Here is a 24010-nt window from a genome sequence, read left to right on the forward strand (position 1 = left end):
AAAAGAGCAAATGTAGATGATCAGGTGTGTGCCTGTAGACTATGTGTTAATCCAAGCTTGGCTAGATATCTTTTCAATGGCTCTTGTTAGGGTCGTAAGGAAACCATTGCTTAATCTACTTTCCAGAGTTGAAGAGTTTGGTGATGCTTTAGGGAAATGATAGAAATAGTAATAACCACACTAGTATGGCAGGTGCTATTGGTCCTTCATGGCACAGACAGTCAGGCACTGCCTGAGTGCAGTCCAGGTCCACTGCGGCGTGTGGTGCTGCTCTGGGACCCACTCTCACAGATGCAGAAATGCCGGGAATGGTGGAGACCCTATGGCGGGTAGGGAACCTGAGACCCCATCATGTCGTAAAGGGCTTTGCTTTGCAGTGCTCCCCCCACCCCAGAGCTGTCCTGGGAAGCTGTGGGTTTTGTGTGTGGGAATGTTGGGGGGATGTGGGCTTGAGGCTAATGGCACTTAGGAAGTCTGGTGCTGGCTTCTGGGCAAGCCTGGTGCAGGTTTATGATTTTCTCTCCTCTTCTCACAGCTGTCTCTGGGGTCCAGCTCACCCGAAGGGGTATCAGGACCCTCATCGTCTTCTGTTTCTCCCTTGTGGCCCGGCTCCTTTTGTGTGGCCCCCTTCTCCATCATCTCTGCACATCCACAGAGACTTTCAGCTGCCATTGCCATAGCCACAGCTCTTCAAGGGTCCCTGGCCCAAGTCCAGTCTGCCCTCCCTGAGACAGGCCCCTATGCATCAGGGGGCAGGTGGTTGGGGCTGGCAGGGTAGTTTCAGTGAAAGGTCCAATGAAGCAGTGATTTTTAAAAACAGGAAAAACATATCTGGGCATTTGAGCAAGGGTGGAAGTGCCATGATTTGCAGGTCCTGGCTGGGCAGACAGGGAGATGCTGGGGGAGATGAGAGTTGGGGAAGCTGTATGGCAGCCACGCTGGCTGTGAGGGACACACCATTCATTCTCCCTTTCCGGAACATGTGCTTTCCTTTTATTTCACTCAGTTATTGGCTAGGATGCCGAGTACAGCACTGAGTGAAAGCTGGGGTCAGAGGGCCCTCCTGTCTTGCTCCTGAAGGTGACCCAAGGACCTTCTGCAGCTGCTGGCTAAGCTGATTCTCCCAGTTGGCAGCAGAGTTTTGACCAAATTCTTGTGGTTTATCTCTGTTCCTAGTTTACCAAGCATTTTGCTTTGGGCTTTTAAGTAAAGAATGAGTTGAATCCTGGGTGTGTGTTCATGTGTATGTGTGTTAAATCTGTTGAGAGTTCTAATGGCTTCTGTTTCCACTTACTAGTATAGTTAATTATATCATTTCCAACTTGCATGCTGAGATATACTCTACTTTAAATTGGTTTATTATTAATTTAATATTAAATTTGCTAGCACTTGATTTAGAATTTCTTGCTTTATATTCTCAGATGAGATGGGTCCACAGTCAGTCCACCCCTCCCATTGTTGCTCGTTTTGGTATCCAAGTTTTGCCAGCCTTACTAGATAAATCCAGAGGTCTTCTGGCTTATTCTAAGCTCTGGAATGTTTAAATTCATAGGAAAGGCCTCTGTATTGAAGGCTGATGGTATAAACCTTTACAACTGAATCTGTGCCTTTTGAAGAATCAGACCTGTAAATATCTTTATTTTATTTTATTTTATTTTGGTATCATTTATCTACAATTACATGAAGAACATTATGTTTACTAGGCTCCCCCCTTCACCAAGTCCCCCCCACATACCCCTTCACAGTCACTGTCCATCTGCATAGTAAGATGCTGTAGACTCACTACTTGTCTTCTCTGTGTTGCAAAGCCCTCCCCATGCCCCCCACACACTATACATGCTAATCATAATGCCCCCTTTCTTTTTCTCTGCCCTTATCCCTCCTTTCCCACCCATTCTCCCCAGTCCCTTTTCCTTTGGTAACTATTAGTCCATTCTTGGGTTCTGTGATTCTGCTGCTATTTTGTTCCTTCAGTTTTCCTTTGTTCTTATACTCCACATATGAGTGAAATCATTTGGTACTTGCCTTTCTCCACCTGGCTTATTTCACTGAGCATAATACCCTCTAGCTCCATCCATGTTGTTGCAAATGGTAGGATCTGTTTTTTTCTTATGGCTGAATAATACTCCACTGTTTATATATACCACATCTTCTTTATCCATTCGTCTACTGATGGACATTTAGGTTGCTTCCATATCTTGGCTATTGTAAATAGTGCAGCGATAAACATAGGGGTGCATCTGTCTTTTTCAAACTGGAGTGCTGAATTTGTAAATATCTTTTCAATATTTTCTTTCATTTTGATAGTCAATGTAGGTAATTTATATCTTTTAGAACATGCTATATTTCATTTATATTTTCAGATTTTAGGATAAATATATGCATACTACTTTCTTATACTTAAAAGCAAAAATCCCTGAATCTGTGAGCCTATTCCTTTTCCATTTTTAATATGTTTATTTTTACTACACTTGCCAGAGCTTTTGACATTTTATTGGTGCTTTTAAAAAGACAGTCTTTTGTTCTAGATTTCATTAATTTTTCCTTTAAATCTTGTGAAGTTCATTCCTCCCTCTCTTTTAAAATTTATTTTTTAAAGTATTTTTTTTCTGTAGAGTATTGAGTCAGATGCCTAAATTCTACTTTCTGTCCCATACATTTTTGTTAGTAACACTTTTCCACACTGTCTTATTTTTGGCACAGTGTTTTCAAGATCATTAGTTGCCAGAGAGTCTATAATATCCACTTTAATTTTCACTATAAACAGAAGTTCTGTAGAAAGGGCTTAAACATTTCCAGGTGGGTGGGGGTGCACTTCCAGACATTACTAGGGTGGGGTCGCTGCGGAGGGAAGCCGCTTCTGCCTTTAGGGCTGGGAGGACCCTCCTTAGTGCAGCCGTTGAGGTGGGCACTGGACACATTCTGTGCTCATTTGAGGGATGGGTCATCGTTTTGACAGAGATCACCGAGTACAGCTTTTGGAAGTTTCTGGGGTGGTGGACATCCAGGCTCCTGGGGGTGCAGGTCAGCGCAGGGAGTCTGCATCGGAGTGCGCCTCCCTCGGCCTTTGGCAGAGGCTGGCCTCTGAGGGGTCTCCTGCTGGTATGACTGAGGGTTTGTAACTTTTTCTTTTTCTAGAACCTTGCAGAAATCTCTCCATGTAGCTCATTAATTTCACCAGAAACCCGCCCCCTGGGTGTCCCTGGCATGCTTTCATTGGCTTATTTTGGTCTCAGCTTAGCATCACTCACAGCTTCCAGCTCAAGGAGCATTTATTCTGTGATTTGTTCGGTCATTGTCTTCCATTCTCGGGCTCTCTTCTTCCAGGGCTCCGGCCAGGGTGGCAGACGGTGGGTGTCCCGGATTCGCCCTCCCTGTGTCTTAGCCTCTTGTCTCCATCTCTTTGTCCTTCTGCCTCTGCTGAGGGTGAATCCCTGCCTGATCCTCCCAGTTGCCCTTTTAGCTTTTGTCCATGTTGCAGTCAGTTGCGCTATGTATCTATTGACTCTCATTTTTATTTGGAGTGTAAGGCTTTTAGTTTCCAGGAACTCTGCATGCTTCTCTTCCCTCTCTCCCTCCTTCCATCGCTCTCGCCCTCGCTCCCTCTCTCTCTCTCTCTCTCTCTCTCTCTCTCTCTCTCTCTCACTCAATCACATCCTGTTCTTCTTTAGGAAGCGATAGCCTCTCCATTTCCTTGGTGCCTATTGTATCACTTGTCCCGGGTTTTGCTTCTTGTGGCAACCCTTGATTGTTATTCAGTTTTACGCTAGCATCTGGACTGATCATTGAAGGCAGGCCTTCTGCATGAGAAGACGTGTCCCTCTGAGTGGAGAGCTGACGCCTGGGGCTTTGAGCAGTGGGGGAGCTTGTCTGCCAGACACAGGCCCCCGTTTGTCTCTGAGTTTCCCAGAGCACTGCTCACCCTGTGGCCAAGGCTGGGAGATGCTGGCCCTTCTCCTGTCTCTACTCGAAGCTGGGTGGATGCACTGGGGGTCACTCTGCAGAGCTTGAGTCCAGTGGTCCATGACTAGGGGTCACACACAGCCTGTCCCCAGTCACAGTTCTTGCTACTGCTACCCGGGAGCCACTCCAGGCCCTCTGCAAAAAGCCATTTTTACAGCCTGTGGACACCTACCTTTCTGTTGACTTTGAAAGTCAACCTGAGTTTTCCACTGTTCTTCCCAGAAAATGACTCTGGTCTGCTGATGGCACTTGGTTTTCTCACTGCTCTAAGTACATCGATTTTTATCTGGGTGCAGGGGAGATGAAAGCATTGGTTGGTAAATCAGTGAAAACTGGAAATGGAGTGAGGTTTTTGTTTTAACAGATTTTCTGAGATATAATTTACCTGCCATAAAGTTCACTCCCTTTAACGCAAGTGTCCTAGTGTTCAGTACACTCACAGAGTTGTGCAGCCCTCATTAGGATCTGATTTCAGAGCATTTTCAACCTACTGCCAAATCCCTTGCAATGATGAGCAGCCGCTCCCCCTTCTCCAGCAGCCCCCGCCCTTGGCCGCCCCAGCCTGCCATCTGCCTCTGTGGGCTCACCTGCTTTGGGCATCTCCCTGAGCGTGGCCCTCCCCTACTGGCTCCTCTCACCCAGCATGATGTCCTCAGGGTTCACCCACGTGCATGCGGGTCCGCGCTGTGCTCCCAAGTACGGCTGCGTGTGCTCCACTGGGCGGCGAGGCCACCTTTGCTTCGTCCGCTTCAGGTGACGACAGGGCTTTGGCTGTTCCCTTGTGGTTACTGAGGGTAGGGCTGCTATGAACGTGTGTGTGCGAACTTTGTTTGAAGACCTGTCTTCAGTTCTTTTGGGTGGATGCCTAGAAGGGCGCTTGCTGGTTCATGTTGTGACTCTAGGTCCAACACTCTGAGGAACAGCCTTCCTGCGCCTAGGACGGGGCTCTGGCGGAGCAGAAGAAAACATCAGTGGGGCTTCGCCGAGGAGCGGGGCCATGGACTCCTCCCAGGAGTACAGGGCTCCCTGGGAACCTGGCCCACAGACACGGGTGAGAGCATGCGTGGCGACAGGACCACGCGGACGAGGTCCGGGAGGGAGCCCAGGCCCTCTGTGCAGCTCTCCTGGACCTGCGGTGGCCATGAGGCCCAGAGAGGCCCAGAACCACTGGGCCGGAGCAGCCTCCAAAGTGTGAGGGCACCACCTGAATCCCCGACGAAGGCTCGAGCCCACAACTGCTGCAGAACCACAGAGAGCCGACATCTCCGCTGCCCGGGCTCCTCGTTTTATCTCTTCTCAGGGACCTGGCCTTGCTCCCAGGAAAGCGGACAAGCCTGTGTCAGCTTGACTTTTGGCTCTTGGGGTGGCCCTGCTGCCTATTCTTGGGGGCCTGCTGCAGGGAGGAGCGAGGGAGGGGTCCGCTGTACTGACCTTGGCGAGCACGGTGGGGATGGGATGGGGGCGGGAGGGGCCTGGTCCTGCTCATGTGCTGTCTTTGCCTGGCCACCTGGCTGGCTGTCCCTCTATGTCTGCTTTCTCTGGTCTACCTGCTCCAGCAGGGTGGGGTCTGGGGCCTCAGATGGGCACAGCTGCCCAGCAGCAGAGTGCAGCGGCTTTGCACCCCACATCCCATGTGGGACCTTGGAGCACGGCTGAGCCCCAGGCCCAAGAGCAGCAGGCAGAAGCCAGAGGGCCATTCGGAAGAGACCTGGGAGACTTGGGCTGCAGAAGGGGCCTTGGGTCTGCCTGGGCTCAGGTGTCTGCCCACTTGCGGGGCACAGGCCTCAGGGCTCCGTGCAGGGAGCAGAAGAGGATGGGGCTCAGGGAGCCAGGACTGTGGGTGCGTCAGACAGGAGGTGGGGGTCTGGGAGCAGGAGTCCAGGAGGCAGCCCCCGGGTGGCTGTGTGGGGCTGGCCTCCTCAGCCGATGCAGACTGCCATCCACACCCTGGCTGGGACCCAGCAGCCACCCCAAGAACACCCAGGAGAAGCCGAGGCTGTGGGCCCCATGTCTTGCTGGCAGGGGTCAGGGACCGGCTGGGGCAGAGGCCGCCTTGCTGGCTGCCGGAATAGATGCTGTGGTCCTTGGGCTGGTCTCCCTAGTGGCAACTGGGTGGGCAAGGCTGCTGGATATGGGACTGGGCATGGACAGGCCGCCTGAGCCTGGGGGCAGCCTCTGGGCTGGGAAGAGGCCCATGGCTGCTGAGGGTTGGGGGATGGGGCAGGGGATCACTGTGTCCCCAACCCCTGGCCTTGGTCCCAGAGGCAGTTTCCTGAGGTGTGCAGGGCGTCAGGGGTTGGGGATCCCACAGGGCTCAGAAGGGGCTTGGTCTGTGGGGTTCACAGATGCCAGCACCAGGTGTTCCCCATCACACTTGCCCCAGTATGTCCATGGACAGGACAGAAGGTCAGCTTGAGACAAGCTTTATTAGGACTCGGGGTGACAGCACTGCCTGGGGTGGGGCCAGGCCTGCTGAGGCTTGGGGAGCATGCTGGGACTCAAGGGGCACTGGGGGAGCTACTGGGGTGTCCCTGTTCCGCCGGCATCAGGATGGACCTGGCAGCATTCCAGGTCCCAGAGCCACAAGCTCATCAGGAGGAAGGGTTGCCTGCCCGCGTGGTGGTGGAAGTCAGAGGGGAGCAGGGAGCTGAGAGTTGGCCTCCTGCTGGAGAGAGGACCCTGGAGGAGGTCTGGGAGGGGTCAGCAGCAGGACTTCTGGGCCGGGGCGGGGCCACAGCAGGCGGGGCGGGCGCACGTGGGGCGGCAGAGCAGGGACACCAAGGAGGCCGGGCGGCAGCAGCTGGGCTGGCAGGGGGAGGCGGGGGCACAGCAGGGGGAGGCGGGCATGCAGCAGGCGGGCCTGCACACAGGGCGGCAGATGAGGGACACTCAGGAGGAGGGTCTGCAGCAGGATGGGGGGCAGGGGGTGGGCTGGCAGCATGGGAGCGCTGGGCAGGGGGCAGCCCCAGAGCAGACGGGCACACAGCACATGGGCTTGCAGCACACGGGCTTGCAGCAGACGGGCTTGCAGCAGACGGGCTTACAGCAGACGGGCACACAGTACATGGGCTCACAGCACACAGGCATGCAGCAGGCCTGCTGGCACAGGGAAGAGGTGCAGCAGGAGGGCTGGCAGCTAGACAGCTGGCAGCAGGAGGGTTTGCACAAGCTGGTGCAGGCTGATTGGCAGGGGCTGCACCTGCAGCTCACAGGGGTGCAGACGAGGGTCAGGCAGGGGGCCAGGGCACAGCAGCTGGACTGGCAGCAGCTGGGGGCACAGCAGGGGGGCTTGCAGCAGCTCTTGGGGCAGTCGTCCCCCTGCCAGGAGGGGCCAGTGCAGGAGCCCCAGGACCCGGGCAGACAGACCCGGTTGCCGTATCTCAGGTCACTGGAGCAGAGGGACAGGGTGGAGATGGCCATGGTGGGTGGTGGGCTGGAGGTGTGTGTGTGTGTGTGTGTGTGTGTGTGTGTGTGTGTGTGTGTGCGTGCAGTGTGCCCAGGGCTTTTATACCCCTCCCAGGTGTATGTGTTGCCCCCGCAGGACACGCTGTCCCTCCCTAGATGGTGTTTTGCACTGTGAGGGCTGTCATTAGGGCCAGTTTTGTTTTCGTGACATGTTCTCGCTCAGCTCGTAAAAGTCAGATGGGGCTGGGCAAGGCTGGCCCTCCTGGCCTGAGCCTGGGCCCTGCAGAGATACCCAGAGGGAAGGTGCAGCCTCCCTGTGGCTGACCACGGGGCTTCCAGTGGGCAGGTTATGTGCCGAGGCTCCAGGTGATGGCTCGAGGTGTAGGCCCTGTGCTCCGTGTGGGCTCCTGTGCACAGGCCCTCCCCTGGGACAGCTGGCCTGGCCTGTGAGGGGGAAGAGAAGAGGTCGGAGGTGCCCGGTTTGGGAAAGAGGCAATGTGGGGACAGAACCCTCCTCAGAGGGCTCCGGGAACCTCGCTGATCTGTGCCCACCAAGGACAGCAAGGAGGGTGAGGCCTGAGTATGGAGAGGGCCCCTCCGCATGAAGCAGAAGGGGTGCTCCAGTGAGGCCTGAGGTCCTTGGTTTGTTAGGAGGAACAGATTCAGGGACTGACTTTTGGGTCCTAAAGCACGTCCCCTGGAGCCCGTGGTCCATCATCCGGGGGAGGCAGGTTGCGGGTCAGGGCCCGCCTAAGCGTGCAATGGGATTTGATCTGGAGGAGGGGCTATGGAGTGAAGGTAATATGGAGAAACTCTGGGACAACTCATCGTCAGCATAATTTCCATCAAAACCCAAAGGGAATCTTTTTTGGGTACAAAATGAGGATATTGAACTGGCAGAAGATACTTGCAATATTTGTGATGGATGAAAGGTTAACATGAAAATTAAGAAATCCTTGCAACTAGAATAGGAAAAGATATAAAAGAAGCCCATACAAAATCCAAAACATTCATATTTCCAATAAGCATATGGAAAGCTACTTGATCTCATTGATAATTAATGTTTCTCAAATTAAGCATGAATGTCCCACCTGTGAGATCAACCAAGATTTACAGTATTGATCATTCCCAGTGCTGCTGAGCGTGGGGCTTCACTCCCAGAAACCCTTAGCAGGTGTGACTTTTTGAAATCGTGATAACATAGTATAAAATTTACGACAGATCCATTTTAAAGTGTGCAATTCAGTGACATTTTGTACAGTCACAATGATGTACAATCATGGCCACTATCTAGTTCCAGAACATTCTTGTCAGTCCAAAAGGAAATCCAGTACTACCAGCCCTGTCAGTCACTAGTTTGCTTTCTGTCTAGCTACAGATTTCTCTGCTTTGCACATTTCATATAACAGGAATCCTACAATATGGGGTTTTTCTGTCTGAATTCTTTTACGTAGCCTAGTGTTTTCCAGGTTCATCCACACTGTAGCATGTATCAGTGCTCTGGTCCTGTTCATGGATGAATAATCTATCATGTGGATATACCACATTTTATTTACCTATTCATCAGTCAATGGGCATTTAGGTTGTTTCTACCTTTTGGCTAATGCGAATAGTACTGCTGTGAACATTTTTGTGCAAGCTGTGTTTGAACACATCTTTTCAATTCTTTTGAGTTTATATCTAGGAGTAGATTTGATGGATTATATGATAACTCACTGATGAACTCTTGAGGAACTGCCAGACCATTTAACACAGTGGCTGTACCATATTCCATTCCTACCAGCAGTGTACAAGGATTCCAATTTCTCCACATACTCCCAGACATTTGTTGTTTTTTTAATTATAGCCACTATTGTGTGTGTGAGGTGGCATCTCATTGAGGTTTTGATTTGCATTTCCTTAACAACTAGTGATATTGGGCTTCCTTTCATGTGCTTGTAGGCCATTTGTGTTCTTCTTTGGAGAAATGTCTATCAAAGTGCTTTGCCCATTTTTCACTGGATTTTTGGTCTTTTGATTGAGTTGCAGGAATTCTTTATGTATTCTGGACACTATACCTCTATAAGAATTGTGATTTGCAAATGTTTTCTCCCATTCTGTGGGTTATCTTTTCACTCTCTTAACAGTGTCCTTTGATACACAAAACATCTTAATTTTGATGAAGTCCAATTTATTGATTTCATTTGTTGCTTGGGTTTTTGGTGTCATATCTAAGAAACCATTGCCAAATTCAAGATCATGCAGATTTATTCCTTTCTTCTGAGAGTTTTATAGCTTTAGCTCTCATATTTAGGTCTTTGACCCATTTTTTAGTTAATTTTTATATATGGTGTGAGGTGGGGTTCAACTTCATTTTTTTTGCATGTGAATACACAGTCATTCCAGCACCGTTTGTTGAAGAGACTATTCTCTCCCAATTGAATGATTTTGACACTCTTGCTGAAAACCAATTAACCATAGATTGTATGTGGACTCTCAATTTTACTCCATCAGTCTATTTTTCTGTCCTTATGCTAGTACAACTGTTTTGGTTACTGTAGCTTTGTGGTAAGTTTTATTTCTCCTTTTCTTATTTGAGTGTCTTTTATTTCTTTTTCTTGCCTAATTGCTCTGACTAGAACTTCCAGTAAATATTGAATAGAAATAGTGAGCATCCTTTTCTCATTCCTGATCTTAGGGGAAAGGCTTTCAGTCTTTCAACATTGAATATGATAGTAGCTGTGGGCTTTTCATAATGCCCTCTTTTATGATGAGGAAGTTCCCTTCTATTTCTATTTTGTTGAGTGGTTGTATCATGAAAGAGTGTTGGCATTTGTCTAGTGCTTTTTCTGCATCAATTGAGATCATGTGCATTTACCCCCTCTGTCATTCTATTGATGTGGTTCATTACACTGATTGGTTTTCCTATGTTGAATCAGTCTTACATTCCTAAGATAAATCCCACTTGGTTTTGGTGTATAATCCTTTTGATGTGCTGCAGGATTTGGTCTGATTGTATTTTGTTGAGGATTTTTAAATCTTTATAAGGAATATTGGTCTGTAGTTTTCTTTTGTTGTGTTTCTCTGGGTTTGAAATCAGGATAATGCTAACCTCATAGAATGAGTTAGGAAGTGTTCCCTCATCTTCTGTTTTTTGGAAAAGCTTGAGAAGGGTTGGTGTTAATTGTTCTTTAAATGTTTAGTGTAATTCAGCATTGAAGCCATGTGGTCCTTGGATTTTCTTTTTGGGGAGATTTGTGATCACTGATGTAATCTCATTACTTGTTTTATGTCTATCCAGCTTGTTTGTTTTTTCTTCAGTTTGTTCACTCACTTTAGATCAAAAGATACAAATGGATTGAAAGTGGAAGGATAAAAGTGATATTTCATGCATTTAGTAACCAAAAGAGAACTGGGTGGCTATAGCAAACACAGGCAAAATGGACTTTGAGTCAAAAATTGTGGTAGGAGACAATTAAGGACATTATGTATTGATAAAGGGGTTAATGTAGGAAGAAGATGGAGCAGTTATAAGCATATACACTCTTAGCAACAGACCCCAAAATATGTGAAGCAAACATGGACAGAACTGAAGAAATAGACAGTTGCAGTACTTTGATGAGTCATTTCCAATAATAAAAATGAAATAATAGAACAACTGGATCCAAGAACAATAATAAAATAGAATAGTATAAGCCAACAAGACCTAAGACATATGTAAAACACTCAGCTCATCAGCAGGATACACATTATTCTCAAGTGTACATGGAACATTCTCCAGGCTAGATTTTTTTGTTAAGCCACAAAACAAATCTCAGTAAGTTTTGAAATATTGAAATCATACGAAGTCTGACCACAATGGAAAGAAACTAGAAACCATTAACAAAAGGAAAACTGGAAAATTCACAAATATGTGGAAATTAAATGACATACTTAAGCAACAAATGGGTCAATGAAGAAATCACAAAGAAAGTTAGAAAATACTTTGAGATGAATGCAAATGAAAATGCAACAAACCAATATTTGTGGGATACAGCGAAAACTGCTCAACATTATTGCTGTCAACAATTACATTAAAAAAGAAAGATTTCAAATAAAAAACTTAACTTTTCACCTAAAGGAAATAGAAGAAGAGCAAACTAACCCCAAGGCTAGCAGAAGGAAGGACAGAAAGCTTAGAGCACAGATTAATGAAATAAAGACTAAATAAACAATAGGGAGAATCAAGGAAACCAAAAGCTGGTTCTTTGAAAAGAGCAACAAAATTGACAAACCTTTAGCTACACTAAGAAAAAAAAGAGAAGATTCAAATTACTAAAATCATAAATTAAAAGGAAACATCATTAGTGTTCTTACATAAGTAAAAATGATTATATGAGAATACTATGAACTACTGCACACCAAAAAATTAGGTGACCTAGACATAATGGAAAAAATCCTGATAATCATACAAACTACCAAAGATGACACCTTTCCTGGTGTCTTTATTTCTTCCTATAACTTCAAGTTACTGTCTAGTGCATTTTATTTCAGCCTGAATTATCATTTTTGGTAGGGCAGGTCCACTAGTGATGAATTCTTGATCTTTTATTTATCTGGAAATGTCCTAATTTCTCCTTCATTTTTTGAAGGATACTTTTGCTGAATATAAACTACTTGGTTGACAGATTTTTCTTTCATCACTTTAAATATGTCATTCCACTGCTTTCTGTCCTCACAGTTTCTGATGAGAAATCTAGTCTCTATGAGATGAGGAATTCCTCTCTGATGATAAAGTTCCTATTTATATTTTCTCTTGATGCTTTTAAGATTTTCTCTTTGTATAATTTGATTACAATGTGTCTCAGTGTGGATCTCCTTGAGTTTATTCTACTTGAAGCTCATTGACTTTCTTGGATGTGCAGACTCATGTTTCCTCAAATTTGGGAAGATTTTGGCCATTATTTCTTCAAATATTTTTCTGCTTCTTTCCCTGTACCTTCTCTTTCCGAGCCTCCCATTAAATGTATGTTGATATGCTTGATGGTGCCCACAGGTCTCTTAAGCTCTGTTCACTCATCTCTGTTCTTTTCTTCTATCAACTGTTCAGACTGAGGAATTCCAATTGACCTGTCTTCATATTCACTGATTCTTTCTTCTGCCTGCTCAAATGTGCTAGTGAGCCCTTACAGTGATGTTTCCTTTTAGTTATTGTGTTTGGTTTAAGAATTCCAGAATTTGTATTTGGTTCTTTTTTATATTTCTGTGTCTTTATTGATATTTTCTATTTGGTGGACATCATTCCTTTGGTCTCTATTAGCTCTTTGCCAATGGTTTCCTTTAGCCCATAGAGTATATGGAGAGAGTAGATTTAAAAGCTTTGTCTAGTAAATTCAATCCCTGGGCTTCCTCAGAGACATTCTCTACTAATTTCTTTTTTCCTATGCATGGGACATACCTCCTTTTTACATTACATGCCTCAAAACTTTCGTTGAAAACTGGACATTTTTATTACAATGTGATAGTTCTGGAAATCAGGTTCTCCTCCTTCTGTATAGTTTGCTGTTGTTGCTTACTGTAGCTTGTTGTTTTTCTGTTCAGTGACTCTTCTGAGCTATTTTCATAATGTCACTGTCCCATTAGCTCAGTGGTCAGGTAGTGACTTGATGGAGTTCCTTAAACACCAGAGCCGAGAAAATATTTTTTTCCGGCTTTGTAGCTGGGCTCTGTGTGTGTGTTGGGGCACGCCTGCAGCCCTCGGGTGAGTGGTTTACTGCTGCGCCTCCACCTTTGCTTCCTGCTTGTCACGGCCCTACGTGCAGCCACAGATGAGTGCCTTGGGTCTGCTCATGTCCTTTCTGAGCACATGTCCCCTCATGGTTACACTGGGCACTTCTAGACTCCCAGGAGTCTGTGGAAACTCTGAAAGCTCTGTTTCTCCAAACCTCATTCCCTAATTTTTGTCATAAGCTTTTTGTGGTGTCTTCATTTGACATAACTAATATCATTTCCCCAGAAGCAGAGACTGGTTCATTGGACAAACATTCTCCTGAATTGCTTCCCTGCCTTGGGAGAGTCCTGAGCCAGGAGAAATGCAGGCAAGCCTTGTGTGTGAGTCCAAGGAGCTGCCCACGGGTCAGAGCAGACAACCACACTCTTTTTAGGGCAAGGTCTGCTCTGCCCCTCCAGTTGCCAGGAACCCTCACCGGGAGTACAGGCTGCTGCTGAGCTGGGCATGCAGGGTGCGGCAAGGGTCTGCTCAAGTGGAGAGCTCCTGTGCCAGGCGGCAGCTGCCCCTTCATGATGAAGCCTCCCCGTGGCTGCTACAAACCTTTGGCCATTCTCCACAGTTTAGATGCGGTTGATTCTGATGGCTTTGCCGTTCTCTTCAGTGTTTCTCTGGGAGGTGGACCCTTTAAGTTCCCTGGTCCCTGTCTTTTCTGACACCCTTCTTAGAAGACACAATGTTGAAAAGTCCAGTTGAGGGCATTTATCAGTATTTCTCAGAATTTGAAGTCAGCAAACACTTCAACCTGGCAATCCCACATCTAGGAGTTTAGGCCCTATGAGAATGTACACTCATGCACACAGTCAGTGGCGTGAACCCTCACAGTGGTGTTGGTACTAATCAAAACTAGAGACTTTAAATGCCCATCTCTCTGGTTCTGCACAAGCAGTAATGGTGTGTCCACACCCTGGGGTGTGTGTAGGCAAAGAAGCCACAAGGAGCTATCTTTCCCTATCGAATTGGCAAGGATATAAAATGTGGGTCTCCGTGCTCTCATTAGCAGCACAATGCAGAGCCTCTGGTGGGCAGCCTGTGGTTTCCACCCACTATGGGTGCCCTGTGCCCCACAGTCTTACCCCTCGGTCTGCTCCCAGCGTGACGCAGCATCTGGCTGCACCAGCACACGTGTGTTCGCACACCGCCCTGGGCTTTCTCCACCCCTGCCTTCTGAGATCATCTCTTCCCCCCGCTCTCCCTCAGCCCAGCCAGCAGGCAGGAGCTGCAAGGCTGTGTCTTGTTCTCTGCCCTCTGCATCCCAGCAGCAGGGCTGGCACAGGAGCACGGGCATCCCAGCATCTGTGTGTGTGAGCTCAGGATGCCAACTGTCCTGAGATGACTGTTGGTTGCCAAAGTCTCCCCCACACCACACTCCCACCCAGCACAACTGGGGTGGTGCTCTCCTCTGGGTCACCCTGCACCTGGGCCGTGCTTTTGCCCACAGGGGCTGAGGGCTTTGTTCTGAGTCCAGGTGGTGCCCACAGGCCTTGCCCAAGAGCAAAGCTTCTGAGGTCTCACAGGACCTGGGATGGTGGCCGGACAACAGACAGATGGCATGAGGTAGACATGGGCTTCCAGGTGCCACGGGCAGGGGTCCCAACCCCCCCAAAACAGCAATATAAAGAGGACCCGAGGGCCCAGGCATCACTGCATTGCCTCCCACCACCCAGTGTATGCAGGCTACACAGAGGGCCAATGAGGGGAACGGCTTTTATTGGTGTTCAGAGGCTGAGAATGACACTGCTTGTTGCAGGACCAGCCCCTCAGGAGGGATGTGATCTGAAGCAGGAATGCACGGTGGGCAGCCATCAGGGCACCCATGGGTCAAGGTCAGGTCTGGAGGAGCCCTGTGAGCATCTCAGACCCCCAGGCCTGGGCGGAGTTGGGGGCAGAGAGGCTAGTCTTTCCGCTGTGGCTGAGCTGTAACTGGGTGGGGTGGGCCCAGGAGGCTGGGAGGCCAGGGCTTCCAGAGGCTGTGGGGAGGAGGAGCTGGTTCAGTGACGTGTTCTGTCAGCAGCGATGGGGCGGCGCAGCAGGGACACGCAGGGGACTGGGTGGCAGCAGGACAGGGGGAGGGGAGCTGGCAGCACAGGATGGGGGACTGGGCGTGGGTGCTGCTCCAGAGCAGACGGGCACACAGGCTTGCAGCAGGCCTGCTGGCACAGGGAGGAGGTGCAGCAGGAGGGCTGGCAGCTAGACAGCTGGCAGCAGGAGGGTGTGCACGAGCTGGTGCAGCCCGACTGGCAGGGGCTGCACCTGCAGCTCACGGGGGTGCAGACGAGGCTCAGGCAGGGGCCTGGGGTGCAGCAACTGGACTGGCAGCAGCTGGGGATGCAGCAGGGGGGCTCGCAGCAGCTCTCGGGGCAGTTGTCCCCCTGCCAGGAGGGGCCGGTGCAGGAGCCCCAGGACCCAGGCAGGCAGACCCGGCTGCCGTAGCTCAGGTCACTGGAGTAGACGGACAGGGTGGAGGCGGCCATGGTGGGTGGTGGGCTGGAGGAGGGTGTGTGTGTGTGTGAGTGTGTGAGTGTGAGTGTGAGGTGCCTGGGCTGCGACTTTTGTGCCCTCCATGGCCTGTCCCAGCAGCAGGCTCCCCTGTCACCTCAGGGCAGGTCCTGAGAAGCGTGAGGTGGTGTGTCTTCTGGGATGCTGGTCTTCCCCGGGACCCGGTGCTGCCTGGGGGCTTTAGTGATCTGGCCGGCTGTCTGACCTGGGTCTGTGGGCTGCTCTGGTGAGCTGGACAGGCGTGGTCACCATGCTGTGTGGTGCCGCTCCCTGTGTGCCCTCCCTGCCAACCCCTCCCGTCCCTGTGCATGAGCTCCTCCATCACAGGAGGGAGCTGGGCCCAGGGCTCTGGTCAGAGCAGGCCTGGGCTCCAGCACTGGCCCTGGGAACAGGGCTGGAGGGGTCCCAATGTCCTGAGGTGGAGGGACACCAAGTCTGGAAGGTGCCTTGGGCAGAGGGAGGGAGGGGCCAGGACAGGGCAGAATGGCTGGGCCCTGGGAGGGCGGAGGGCAGCCCCTGGCAGGGTGGGCTTGCATTGCTGAACCCAGTCTAGAGGTGCCACTGTTATACTGTCTGCCCCTCTCCTGGCCCCACCTGGCTGAGCCCTGCCTGCCCTCCCTGTGGACACGGATGTTTCTGGTGTGATCAGCATGTTGGCATCTGCTGGGGGCACATGGCTCTGCTGCTCAAGCACACGGCGGCCAGTGGCGTTTGGTACCCACAGGTGATCCCTTGGAGACCAGGACTCACAGGGCACCTACAGCAGCATTGGGGGACACAGGGGAAGAGGGGACGCATGCCAGGTGCTCACCTGTGTGTGTGGGCAACTTTCCTGAGGTTTGAAAATTTTCAAGGGAAATAGTTGGGTGTAAAAGACTTTTACTATGGAATTAGTGACATCTGATTAATCTGGTGGCAGATCCCAGGTTAAATCCACAGCAAAAGTTTTTTTTAAAACATCCCCCAACTGTCTGTTTCTTCACATAAACTATTGAGGTGCACATCCCCAGACGAGAGACTCTCTTTGTGCCTCAGACCCTAGAGGAAGCATGTTTCCCCCAGCAGCTGGCTGCCAGGGGTGTGACACTCTGTGCAGTCTGCACGTGTGCCTGCGTCCCTCAGACGCACTCACTCCCACTGTAAAGTACTGTCGGCTTATTCACTCTTGCTGGTGGATATTCAGGTCATGTCTAATTTTTCACGGTAACAAACAATGCAGCTTATACACAAATGCAGGCGATTCTCCAGAACTGCCAGGCCGGGAGACAGGAGAACGTCCAGCTGGCTAAGGCACTGCCCGATTCCTCCAAGAGGGACTGAGCCCACTCGCACTGCTGGCCCTGTGAGCTGCAGACCCCACTCTCTGCACCTGCCCACGGTGCTGCCGTCTGACTGTCCTGACCAGGGCGATAGGTGGGATGGTGCCCTCTGCGGTTTTCACCAGCATGGGCTGATTTCTGGCAGAGCTGATGCCTTTCAAGGCCGCCCAGCTGAGGTCATTGCATGTCAGTAGGTAGTCATGCCTATTTTCTACTGGGGCTTTCACCTTCTTCTCTGATTTATATATTTCCTCCCAAGTATCTCCCCCACACTTTGGTTTGCCTTTCGTGCCTTCTGTGTGTTGTCCTGTGTTCGTGAGAAGTCACTTTAGCATCTGTGCAATCCTAGGTACCCATACTGTTTGAGGGCTGCTCTCCATGTCTTCTCAAAGAAGCCTGTATGGACCCCCTCTAAATGCCTTGGTGAATGGGACCCACTGTGTGCCCACAGTCCCAGGGCAGAGGGACAGGAGTACTGTTCCCAGAGCCCCAAGCCCAGCCCAGACGGGAGCCAGCACTGGGGCCACCACCAGCCCTGGAGGGGGTCGCCCCTGTGTGGTTGCCCCATGTCGCCCAGTGCTCTGGAAAGCTGTGGGGTCAGTGTAGGCAGTCCGGCCTGGCCCTGGCATGGCTCCCTGTCCTCCAGCCGGCCCTGGTTGGTAGGTGTTCTGCTGGGGACCAGGAAGGGGGCAGAGCCAGCATGGACTCCCGCACCAGGAGTGCCGGGAGGGCCGGGCTTGTGCCCCTCAGCAGGCAAGATCACCACAGTGGAGCGCATAAGTTTATTAGCTCCCCAGCAAGGGGTCTACATGGCTCTGTGGGTACAGGGGGTCAGTGAAGACAGAAACGTGAAGCCATGACTCCTTGTCCCTCAAGTTCCCAGATGAATCTGGACCTACAGGGGGGTCCTTGGGCAGCACATGGGACCCTGTGGGCCCTGCCACCCCCTGAATATCTTGTTTCCACACCTGGTCATTCCCCCTGTGAGCTGGGAGCAGCTCCTCCCTCCCTCATCACGTTTCTGCTCATTGGCAGAACCCACGGGGTGTCCACAAGGGGCCCGCAGAGCCTGTGCTGTGTGGAGCCCCCGGCCCTACTTCTTGGCAGGTGACTCTGGGGCCAGTTTTCCCAAATGGGACAGTGGCAGGAAAGGGCCCAGGGCCAAGAGAGCCCCCAGACCACAGCAAGGCTCAGGCGCCCAGGCTCAGGGAAGCCTGGGAACAGTGGCCTCCCTGGGCGACGGTTGGGGTTCCACCTGGGGGCCCTGCCCCGAGCAGTTAGCCGTGCCCTCTGGGAGCTCCCAGCCTTGGTCCTAGAAATACTCATGGCTGGAGGAGACAATGTCTGGCCAAAACCCTGAGACCCCCCATCCCCAAGAGTGTCCAAGGAAAGGAGGCAGTGAGGTGGGGCAGTGGGTTTACTGGGGAACCGAGGTTGGAAGTGGAGGTCCAGGGACCCGAGGAGCAGAGACATGGGGAAGGAAGGACAGGTGACCCAGAGGTGGTGGAGGTGCCTCCTGGGAGGCAGGGGTCAGAGGTCAGGTCAGGATGGTGGACACAGGGGGCGACCCTGTCCTGAGGGGGGCAGCCGCCTAACACAGGTCAGGACCAGACTGAGGGGAGGCTCGGAGGGCCAGTCCCAGGGTGGGCCTGAGTCCTTCTGGCCTGGGGATTGAGTGGGTCAGCAGCAGGCAGGGCGGGTGTACGTGGGGCAGCAGAGCAGGGACATGCAGGAGGAGGGTCTGCAGCAGGACGGGGGGTAGGGGGTGGGCTGGCAGCACAGGGGAGCTGGGCAGGGGGCAGCCCCAGAGCAGACGGGCACACAGCACATGGGCTTATAGCAGATGGGCTTACAGCAGACGGGCACGCAGCAGGCCTGCTGGCACGGGGAGGAGGTGCAGCAGGAGGGCTGGCAGCTAGACAGCTGGCAGCAGGAGGGTGTGCACGAGCTGGTGCAGGCTGATTGGTAGGGGCTGCACCCGCAGCTCATGGGGGTACAGACGAGGGTCAGGCAGGGGGGTGGGGTGCAGCAGCTGGGCATGCAGCAGGGGGGCTCGCAGCAGCTCTGCCCGGCTGCCACAGCTCCCGTTGCTGGAGCAGACAGACAGGGTAGATGCACTAATAATGCAAGTCCTGGGGCAGCCGGTGTTGGCCATGTTAGAGGTTTGTGCTGCCAGTTGAGTAGCTGGAGGTGTCAGTGTTGGGGGTGAGTGGGGTGCTCTGGGTGTCAGGGCTTTTAAACCCCTCTCTGGGGTGCAATGCCTTCCCTTTTCTTGTTATTACTCAGAGTGTTTCCTGACAACTCTCATTAGTCTATTTGCTATGAGATGTTTGTAACACTGTCCCCATGACTTTTGAGTGTGTCTGGTATTGGCTGGTCAGGTGTGTCTGAAAGCAAATGCTGAGATGCATTGTCTGTTGGTTGAATGGCTCATGAGTTAGATATGTTTGTGAAACCCTTGGATCCTCTTTCCATTTTTGCTGCGTCTTTGTAAATTCTGGCCTCAGCAGATGTTCCACATGTGTCCCAGACCTCCTTCATTTGGCTTGGAGAGTTCCCCCCTCTCCTGTTCCATGTACAGACTCAGACGGGACCCTGTGGCCTCTGCCATCCCCTTACTATCTTGTTTCTGTGCCTGGCCATTCACCCTGTGAGCTGGGAGCAGCTCCTCCCTCCTCCCTCTACAGCCCTTCTGTGTGCACAGTGCTCCCAGTGTCCATCCCAGATGCCATATTAGTTCCCCCATTTATCTCACAATTTCCAAATAATGTGCATATTCTGTTATTTCTTGAGTTTTGGGTTTTAAAGGTGAGCTGGTTTTCTGATATGGAGGAAAGCACTCACTTGTTTTCCATCAGCCCCATAAAAAGTTCCTCTCATCCCAGCTTTGGAAGGCAGTAACACCCCAATATTTGGTTAAATTTGTGTCAGAATCTGTATTATTTTAATCAAGTGAGTATTGCTGATAGCCAGGTCTGTGTGATGGAACCAGATTTAATTTTCTTACTTATGCATATTTTGTTTTTGCTAGTGTTTTTCCTTTCTTAGAGTTAACAATTGCTTCCTGTGTTTGCTTATTGTTTCTGTGTATCTATTATTAAACTGTGCCCAAACTCTCTGACTTATTTATCCACAAGCTCCACTCACTCAAAAGGTTCAAACATAGCATGCAATCCATCAGCTTTATTCATTTTTTGGAAACATCTCTCCCAGAGTCCTTTTTATTTGTGGGCTGATACCTGTTGGCTCTTCCCCCAGTTGGATCCCTTCTAGGGATCTCCCTTCGCCATTATCTTTGGGTTTTCCTTTATCTTTCTCCTATCATGGATGTCTTATTTCCTGAATGCTGTGTCTTTTTTTCATCTGGGTTTTTGCCCTTGTTTTGTTGGAGCACACCCTCTAGTAGTTTTCTGAAAATGGGTGCATGGGACCCATTGAACATAGCATAACTAAAAATGACTTTGTTCTGCCCTTATGCTTGACTGATAGTTTAGCTGGGTATAGCCTTCTGCATTAGAAATTTTCCCTTAGGAAGTGTCATTGAATATGTAGAATGTCTTCAGAATTCTAGGTATTCCCACATGCTCTTTCTCAGTCAACCCTCCTCTCCAAGGAGCCTTCACCACTCCACCTTCTCTCCCCGTTTAGTTTCACCTGTTCCATCTACTCTTTTGCATATGGCTCTTTTTGCTCAACAAAGCATGGTGTGTGATAAGCACCTGTGTTGCTGCCTGCATCAGCAGTTCATTCTTTGTTTGCAGTGCTGTAAATCATTGCACCAAACCATGCTACACATTATTTATCCATCCTCTTTCCCAGTGATGGAAATTTGGATGATTTCCAGGTTATTAATAATGCTGCTATAAAAATCCTTGGATGTTCTGTTTTTGATGGATATATTTACGAATTTCTCTTCAGTGTACACATGGGGGTGGAATGGCTGGTCTTAGATAGGCATACATCAGTTTAGCATATATTATCTGACAACTTTCTAAAGAAATTTATATTTCCACTAGTCAATTTTATGAATTTCAGTCACTCTATATCCTGTATAACATGAGGATTATCACTCTTTTCAAATTTTATCCATTTTGGAAAGTATCTAGGAATACCACATCAATTTGCATTTCCTAATGAGAAAAGCTGGTGATTGAACATTTGGATATCTTCCCTTGCTTTTAAAAAAATAGGGTTATTTGTACTTCTTATGACTTACATAAATTTAGTATATATTCTAAGTATGAGTTATTTGTTGTATATATGCAGTGGTGTGCTGGTAACTGTTTAATAACTGGCTCTCTATAAAGCAAAAACAAAAAAGCCCTGACTTGTTGCATTTACTGATTTCCATGGTGTAAATTCTCCTACCATAGCTACCAATATGAAGTTGCTGGTGTGCATGATTAGCTCTCGCGGGATGGCACAAGTGAGCTTCCGCATGCCTCTGGATGTGAGCATGACACAGAGTGCATCCACGTCTGGGCTTGTTTTTCTCATCCTCTTGATGGTGTCCTTTTTAAAAAGTCAACCTAACTGAGGTATGATTTATGTACTGTAAAATCCACCCATTTCAAGTTTGTATTTATTGAGCTTTGGTAATGGATACACCTGTGTGATCAATATCATAAGCAACATATAGAACCTTTCCATCACTCCCCAAATTTCTAGTGTGTTGTTTACAGTGAATCACACCCACTCCCCACCCTGGGCCCAGGAAACCACAGGTCTCCTTCTGGTCTAGGTTAGATCTGCCTTTTCTAGAGTTTCCCATAAACGGCATTACATATTATGAACTCTTTGGTGTGACTTCTTCCTCCCAGTATATTGAGATATATAAATGTGTGTGGGGTCTCAGCGTGGGGTTGCATTATCAGTGGTTAGCTTCTTTTTGTGCTGAGTAGTATTCCATTGTGGGGATATGTCACACTTTGTTTATCCATTCAGCTGTTGATATGGCCAGTTTGAAAAAAAAAGCTCTGAACGTTTGTGGACAGTTGTTTGTGTGGACATGTGTGTTCCCTCCTCTTGGGTAAATAGCCAGGAGTGGAATGCTTGGACCACATGAGAGGTATATGTTTAATGTTTAAGAGACAGCCAAACTGTTTTCAGAGTGTGTGTGCCATGTTATATTCCCACTGGCAGGCGTGTGAGCATTCAGTCCCACGTCCTTGCTGATGCGCGGTGGAACCTTTAACTTGAGGCACCCTCATGGGCGTGTTGTGTGTGTGCATGGTGTCCTCGGGTGAATACAAGATTTTAGTGTGAATGACATCCAATTTATTGATTCTTTTCTTTATGTTTAATGTTTTTAATGCCTTAGTTTCAAAGTCTCTGCCTACCACAGCCATCATGAGACATTCCACTGCATATTCTTCTAGATCCCCATTATTTTACTTTTCACGCTTAGCTCTGTGACCCACCTGCAATTAATTTTGTGTTTGGTGTGAGCTAGAGGTCAAAGTGTTTTTCCCATACAGATAGGCAGCTGCCCAGTACCATACCCGCCCAGGCGGCAGTGATCCCCAACTGTGAGTCCCTGGCAGTGGTGGGGGGGACTGCTCCTCGTCTGTGTTTGTACCGACACCCGGACCTCGTAAGCACTGCAACACACACTGTTTGCCCATCTTTGCAGTTTCTTCTGTGGTCACTAACTTATTCATGTGTTTTTTTTACCTTTCCTGCATTGATGTCAGTGGTATTTTCCTAGAAACTGATCCCCCTCACCTGTAAATTTTTATTGTGTTGACTTCACGATACACATTTTTCTCATAATTTAAAATTTTCTCCATCTTCATTCATGTGCCTGTTTTCATATTTAATGTTTCTTACCTCTTTTAGATTTGCCAACATTTACATTCTTTTATAGGTCTTCAGAAAGGATGTTTGGTTTTATTGGTTCTATCCATTATTTCTTTATTTTAAACACATTAATTTTATTAATTTATTTTACTTCCTTTTGGGAAGTTTTTTTAACTTTCTAAATTGAAATCTTATTTATTTTCAATCTTGCTTATTTGCTACTGTATGACTTTAAGGGTTTAATTTATTCCCTGCATACTCCTTTACCCAAACCCTACACATTCTGAGGTGTAGTACTTCCTTCATTTATTTCCTAAGAGCCTTTTATTGACTTTCTGTTTTCACCTCAGCTTGAGCAAGTGCCTTTGCATTTTCCCAAAGAAACTTTCTTTTTATTGTTATAAGCTTATCTTAGTGAATCTGGCTCAGGAATGTGGTCCACATGACATCTTTTTACCTTTCTGGATAGTATTTTTATTATGAAATACTATAGAAAGTACAAAATATAATGTAATAAACACGCATATATCTATGAATCAACATGAACAAATCTGAGCATTCTGCACTATTTGCAATCACAGGCCCCCGAAGCCCCCGCCCTCTCTCCCACTCTGCCCTCGGGGCGCCCACTGTTCTGAGGCTGGTGTGTACAGTCCCATATGTGCTTCTGTAGGTTAAACAAAGACGTTTGTAGCCATGAATACACAATATTGCTTTGTGTTTCTGACCTTTAAATGTGCATTATTCTCTATGTATCAATCTGTACCAGGATCTTGAAATCTCAGTGTTGATTCTGAGATTCATCTGTATTGATGTTTCCCTGGTTCAGTTGTTTAGCCACTGTGTGCTCCTCCTTTCTGGGCACCCACTGTGGTTTAAAGATCCTATCTCCTGCAGAAGGGCATTTACCCTGTTTTTAAGGTCAGACCTTGCCCAGGAGAGCCCTCCCTGGGTGTAAGGTTCACCCAGGCTCTGCTTTTCCGGATGTTATCAACAGCACAGAGCAAATCTTTTTTCTACACTCCAGGCTGTGCTTGTTACCAGGCAGGCATTTTTACCAATCTGATGATGGCAGGGTCCCCAGGAGCACCCTAATTTCAATGATCCACTAGAACCCCCAGGACTCAGCACGTAGAGCAAAATTGGCCCAGGGGCAGGCATGGTGGAGAGGCCACGGCACCCGACCCAGAGCCTCTCCCTGTGCAGGACACACTCGGCTCCCTGGGGGGCTGAGACAAGGGGGTGTCAGCTGGCGTTCGCCAGGGACTTGCAGAGATCG

At 49.2% G+C, this 24010-nt stretch overlaps 1 protein-coding gene and 2 pseudogenes across 2 annotated transcripts in view; 1 reads left to right on the plus strand and 2 right to left on the minus strand.

The window, feature by feature from the left end:
* The window catches only part of TSPEAR (thrombospondin type laminin G domain and EAR repeats), a 140422-nt gene that overhangs the window by 38489 nt on the left and 77923 nt on the right, over positions 1 to 24010 (plus strand). The window lies entirely within an intron of this gene.
* LOC118967732 (uncharacterized) lies at positions 6403 to 15588 on the minus strand (annotated as a pseudogene).
* LOC140848124 (uncharacterized) lies at positions 18475 to 19087 on the minus strand (annotated as a pseudogene).

This window comes from Manis javanica, chromosome 3 (assembly GCF_040802235.1).
Source record: "Manis javanica isolate MJ-LG chromosome 3, MJ_LKY, whole genome shotgun sequence".
In the NCBI taxonomy this organism is placed as follows: domain Eukaryota; kingdom Metazoa; phylum Chordata; class Mammalia; order Pholidota; family Manidae; genus Manis; species Manis javanica.